Genomic DNA, 6,314 nt, shown 5'->3' with positions numbered 1-6,314 from the left:
TCTTCCACTAACTCCAGTCTCCCCCATACCCCTCTGTGATCCTTCCTGGACCTTCACTTGTCTACCTTTTCCTTCCACCAGTGAGACTCTCCAGGTCCCTTTCAGCCACCTGTAGTCATGCTCTGATTTCCCCATGGGTTAAGAAGCCGCTTATTGATTCATTTAGAGCAGGGGTGTCGAACTCATTTGTTATGAGGGCCGGATCTGACATAAATGAGACCTTGTTGGGCCAGGCCATGTGTGTGTCATAAAATGTAATGCCAGGTAGCGGAGATAGAAACTTTATAAAGGACACGAACACAAAGGGTTTTTTTTAACTTAAAATAAAAACATGCTTAAAACATTAGCACTTGCAATATTGTGTTTATTTAACAGTGTGATAAATGACACCTCTTGCTCTGAATTATTGCATCAAAACGTCTGTGCTGTTGCAATCTTGAGTATGCTGTTCAGGTGTGTATCTGTAAGCTGCAAACCTACGTTGACACAGCAGCAGCAGAACTGGAAGAAGAAGCAGAAGACAGCCAGTTCCACCGTGGGCCTGATGGAAGCGCTCCGGGGGCCTGATCCGGCCCCCGGGCGGCATATTTGACACCCCTGATTTAGAGAATTTATGTCCCACCTATTCAGAGGCCTGGTCAAAGCAGCTTGCCACCAAACTAAACTGGCAAGTATAAGCAAGGCAGGAGACAAAAACTACATAAAGCAAACATTGAGCAGCCTAAAGAATACCCATAAACAGTCCTTGGGCCAACATCAGATGTTAAATGGAGCCCCTTAGTTAAAAGCCTGGGTGAAAAGAAACCTCTTTCTCAAAGGCACCAGGAGGCCAAGAGAGAAAAAAGAGAGGGGTGGCCTGTTAGTCTGGAGTATGTTATGCCAACTTCTCCAGGAAATTCCTGGAGACCCAATCCAAGTTATCTACCAAGGAAGTTGGGTGGTTGTGGCTGTGCGTAAGTTCTATACCAGTCTATACAGAGGTCAGATGGCCAATGAGACGCTCGCTATATCCCAGGAAGTGAGACAACACGCTAGGATTAAGAATAAATGTTGTCTTTACTAAAGGTTTCTGCAGTCATACAAAATCAGAATCACACACACAGTTATACAAGCTCCTTAGTTACAATAGTACATCAGAACAATTACAGCATAGAAAATAACAAAAGCATCAAAATGGGGATGACACAATGGGGCACGGCTATACTCATCTGAGGTCCAGCTGAGGAAGAACTCTCCTCCTTGGAACGCTGGGCAGCCGAAATGCAGCAGCTTGTGAACTCCAAGGCACACAGGTAGGACCAGCCAAACCACGTGTGAGCTCTCTGGGTCGCGACTCCCGGAGAACTTAAGTAGTAGAGTCACTTGTAGCACCTTAGTGCACTGCTATGGGGAAGGTGGGTTAACCAGAGAGACAAAGGAGAGTTTCTCCTTAAATAAACTCTTTTTGGGGCATGTGCTATCCAGCCATAAACTATCAAATCCGTCCCCTAAACTATCACTACTGGATGAGGGGGGCTTGACGAGGGGATGACGCTCTACTAAGGGGTGGTGGCAATATGCAGATCCTATCCCTACATCAAAGGTGCCTTTTGGTGAGGTGTGAATCTTCCGTTCCCATGGACACCTCTTGACTTGCAGATCTGGTGCCTGCTCCAAGGCCATAAATGCTATTGTCTTCAGATCTCCAAACCAGATTAGGTGCAGAGGGTTACGTGATTCCTGGCATTCCGGTGATGTCGGGGTTCGCTGGGGGATTTTCCATAACTCTCCAAGTGGGTGCAATGGCGCGGTGTCTCCTCTATCCCGATGCAGGACGGGATATCTTCTCCAGGGAAGCACATGGTCCGTATGTGCTACGGCAGCCCCAGGCCAGCCTATCTCTAGGCAAGCATGAGATACAGAACAAAGCAACACAACCAAACAGCAGTCCCTGAATACACATTGCATAGACACACATAGACAGCATCACCACTATACAGAAATACAAACATAAGTTCATATAGTTACAAGTAGTTAAACTAGAGCGAGACTTTGGGTGCAAACGTCTAAACATGGAGAGAAGTGGTTTGGCAGAGGTTTCCCTCTTTCTTCCCACAGTGGACACACACTGGTTTTTTCCTCTTTGCTGCTCCCTCCCCCAAGAGAAGACTGGAAGAAAATTACTCACACTCTGTTTATTCCAGGGGAAAGCAGGTTGGTGTCCTCCACACCAGCAGCGGGACTATGGCTCTGTGATAGATCACCCACATTTACATTTGGGCAATCCAGCTGTTGTGCTGCAGCTGCTGTGATGGAGGACAGATTTCCACAGTGTCCAGGACTGCTTTCAATAGATGCCTGGGAAGTGGTATCAACCCCAGGAGATTCTGAGCCAATCCAGAAGGTCTGGCAATCCTACACAGAACTTCACACCAAAGGCTTTCAACAGCTGATCACGTCTTGTTTGACAGCTGCAATCCCCCTGTGAGCTGAATATCTTGTCTGTTTCTCTGTCCAAGTCTTCAGCTGAGGTCTTTCCTTCAATTGGAGATGCCAAGCAGCTGCTCTGCTATTGAGCCGTGGACCCATTTCTGCGAGAGAGAGGGAAATGTAGGACTGCCATCAGGCTATCTGATATCTTCTGAGCAAGTGGCGACAATCCGATTGCACTGCCAATTGCACCATGATGTACTTGAAAAGTCCCCTGACCAACAGGGTTGAACTGTTTGCAAACAGCTAAGTGACAGCGAATTGGCTCCATGTTCTCAGTCGGTGAACTGAACTGGCCAGTATTCAGGCCTCACTATCATACAGGTGAAGCTTTTCTGACGCAGCAGTGCATGATGTCACCCTATAAACACAACCCTCACACAGCATAATATAAAAAGACCCCTGCGGGATGAGACCATCTAGTCCAACATTCTATCTTACACAGACAGTGGCCAACCAGTTCCTCTGGAGGGCCAACAACAGGGCCTTACCCTAATTTTGCCCTTTGGCTCTGGGGTTTAGATGATTAGTGCCTCTGAATGCAGTGGCTCCCCTGTCACCAGGGGTAGCAGCCACAGATAGACGTATCCTCCATAAATCTGTCTAATCCCGTTTTAAAACTGCTTATTCCTGTGACCATCACTACATCCTCTGGCAGCAAATTCCGCATTTTAATCATTCTCTGTGTAAAGTATTATTTCCTTTTTCCATCCTGAACCTACTGCCCATCAGTTTCATTGGATGCCCTTGAGTTCTCGTTTTGGGAGAGGGAGAAGAGGTTCTCTTGGTCAACTCTCTCCAGCCTGTGTAAAGTAGTATTTACCTTTTTCTATCCTCAACCTACTGCCCATTAGTTTCATTGGATACCCTTGAGTTCTCATGTTTTTGGAGTTCTCTTGGTCAGCTCTCTCCACCCAATGCATAATTTTATAACCCTCTATCATGCCCCCCCCCCAAATGTCATCTAAACTGAAAAGTCCCAGACTCTTCAGGCTCTCCTCAAAGGGAAGGTGCTCCAACCCCCTCCTCATCTTGGTTGCCCTCCTCTGTACTGTCCCCAGCCCGACTCCCTCCACTGCGTATCTGGTGAAGATAACACCTCCTCATCGAGACAAAGTCTTCTCTCGGAAGGGAGAAGCAAAGCCGATGCACAGAACTCAAGTCAGTGAGCCCAGCCAGAAACTTCTCCATAGCCTCAAGGCAATTCTATGGCACAGCACGTACAGACCGCCAACTCAATCCTTAGAGGTAGGGTCGCCAATTCTGGGTTAAGAAACTGTGTGGACTCCAATTCCCAGGTGCAACAAGTCTTAAAGATACAGAGCAGCTTTACCAAGCTACAGATAACGCTGACTGGGGCCAGCATAGAAACCCGTGGAGATTTGGGGGCTGGGAGAGACCTCAAGGGTGTCTAATACTAGAGAGTCCGAGCCACTTTCTCCAGGAGCTCTGTGGCCTGGAGATTACGTGTAATTTCAGGATATCTCGAAGCTCTGCCTGGAGGCTGGCAACCCTCAAATAAACAGGAGAGGCCATGTGGGTGGAAACCTCCCTTCCCTTTCCCACAGTCTCCCGTTGCTCCTCAGGGATGTACTAAAAGGATTTCCAGTGGGTCTTCCAGAGTCTCCCATTGTTTCCAATGGGCAATCCTGTCCTTCCTTTTAGTGCATCCCCTCCTCAGTCCTCACCTTGGAGGGAGGCTTGCAGGTGCAGGTGCTCTCAAAGTGTTAAAGTGAAAAATGTCACAATTCCTAGAGGGGCCTCAGAGGAGGAAGGCCACGTGACTAGCAACAGCCGCGCCCCCTTCAGCCTCTACCGGCGGAAAAATCCCCCCAAAGTGGCTCGGCGACGTCATCAGCGTGGTCGCCCGGAAGGGGGAGGGGAGGCAGGCCGGGGAAGTCGGTGCAGGATTTTTAGAGGCAAATAGAGAAGTCCTAAAGTCATCCTCCGCTTGCAAGATTTCCCTTTGGACTCTGGAGAGCCCCCCCCCCCCCGGCAACTGCTGTGGGTCTCTCGGGGGTTCTCCTGCAGACCCACCCGGCTGCCCTCTGCACATGGGCAGAGTTGCCTCTCCACTAGCGGTCCCAGCTCCGGTCCTTGACTCCCTGGAGGGATCTGGCAGAGGAGGAGGACAATCCCGGGGTCCCGGGGAAGGCTCTTTGGAGCGGGAGTGAGAATGAGGGGAGAGCCGGACTCAGCTGCCCCTGGAGCAGGAAAAGACCCCGATGCCGCGAGGGCCGGGAGCAGAAGGGAGCTGTGGGGAGGATCTGGGCAGAAGAGCCTGGGGGACAGCGCCCTCCCTCCAGATGTGCAGCGCCAGCTGTTCAGGCAGTTCGGCTACCAGGAGGCGGAGGGGCCCCGGGAGGTCTGCGGCCGACTCCACCGTCTTTGCCGCCAGTGGCTGAAGCCGGAGAGGCGCAGCAAGAAGGAGATGCTGGACCTGGTGATCCTGGAGCAGTTCCTGGCCGTCCTGCCCCCGGAGATGGAGAGCTGGGTCCGGGAATGTGGGCCGGAGACCAGTTCGCAGGCGGTGGCCCTGGCAGAAGGCTTCCTCCTCAGCCAGGCAGAGGAGAAGGATCAGAACCTGCAGGTGAGAGAGGGCACAGGGTATGGCCAAGGTAGATGTGTCCTTGAAATACATGTGCATCTTGTCTCACTAACATTTTAGATTTTTTTGTGGGGGTGGCCCTGGCAGAAGGCTTCCTTCTCAGCCAGGCAGAGGACAGGAACCAGGACCAGCAGGTGAGGGGGGGGGCCCACAGGATATGGCCAAGGATATACCCTCAAAATACATGTGGATCTTGTCTCACTAACGTTTTAGGTTTCTTTGTGGGTGTGGACAAGGGTGACCCAGTTGGTGTTGTTTACCTCGACTTCCAGAAAGCTTTTGATAAAGTTTCTCATCAGAGTTTCCTAAGTAAACACACCAGTCGTGGGATAAGAAGACAAATCCTCTTTTGGATTAAAAACTGGTTAAGAGGGAACTGATTGAGTATAATTGGGTAGTTTTCACTGTGGAAGGTGGTAGGCAGTGGGCTACCACTGGACTTGGTGCCTGGCTTTTTTAATTAATTATTTGGAGTTGGGAGTAAGCAGTGAGGTGGCCAAGGTTGCAGCTGACACAAAGTTGTTCAGGGCGGTGAGAACCAGGGAGGACTGTGACGTCCTCCAGAGGGATCCGGCCAGACTGGGCGAGTGGACATCAACGTGGCAAATGAAGTTCAACGAGGGCAAAGTAGTGCATGTTAGAGCCAAAAATCATAACTATATTATAGGTGGATGGGGTCGGAACTGGCAGTAACTGACTAGGAGATACCTCTTTGAGTCGTTGTAGGTAGCTCAGTGAAGATGTCAGTTCAGTGTTTAACTGCAGTTAAAAAAAAAAAAGCAAGCACTGTGCTGGGGATTATTAAAAAGGGTACTGAAAACAAACCAGCCAGTATCATAATGCCCCTGTATAAATCTATGGTGCAGTGTCATTAAGAGTGCCACGTACAGTTCTGGTCACCGCATCTCAGAAAAGGTACGATAACATTGGAAAAGGTGCAGAAAAGGGCAACTAAAATGATAAAGGGGATGAAACTCCTTCCCTGTAAAGAGAGGCTAAAGACGTTAGGGCCCTATAGCTTGGAGGAATGACAAGTAAGGGGTGACATGGCAGTGTTCCCTCTAAGCTGAGTTAGTGTGAGCTAGCTCACAGTTTTTTAGCCTCCAGCTCACAGATTTTGGTCTTAGCTCAGGAAGGATGGCTCCAGAACAAACTAATTTATGTAGTAGCCAAATCACTTGCTCACAATTTTAATGCCAGCAGCTCACAAAGTAGAATTTCTGCTCACAAGACTCCA

At 49.6% G+C, this 6,314-nt stretch overlaps 1 protein-coding gene across 1 annotated transcript in view; it reads left to right on the top strand.

Moving 5' to 3' along the window:
* Positions 1-6,314, top strand: part of LOC107115503 — an 86,275-nt gene that overhangs the window by 51,955 nt on the left and 28,006 nt on the right.

The sequence above is a fragment of the Gekko japonicus genome, unplaced genomic scaffold (genome assembly GCF_001447785.1).
Source record: "Gekko japonicus isolate JY-2015 unplaced genomic scaffold, Gekko_japonicus_V1.1 scaffold1562, whole genome shotgun sequence".
Taxonomy (NCBI): domain Eukaryota; kingdom Metazoa; phylum Chordata; class Lepidosauria; order Squamata; family Gekkonidae; genus Gekko; species Gekko japonicus.
The sequence above is the reverse complement of the archived record's forward strand: the minus strand, read 5'-3'. Positions and strand labels throughout refer to the sequence as shown.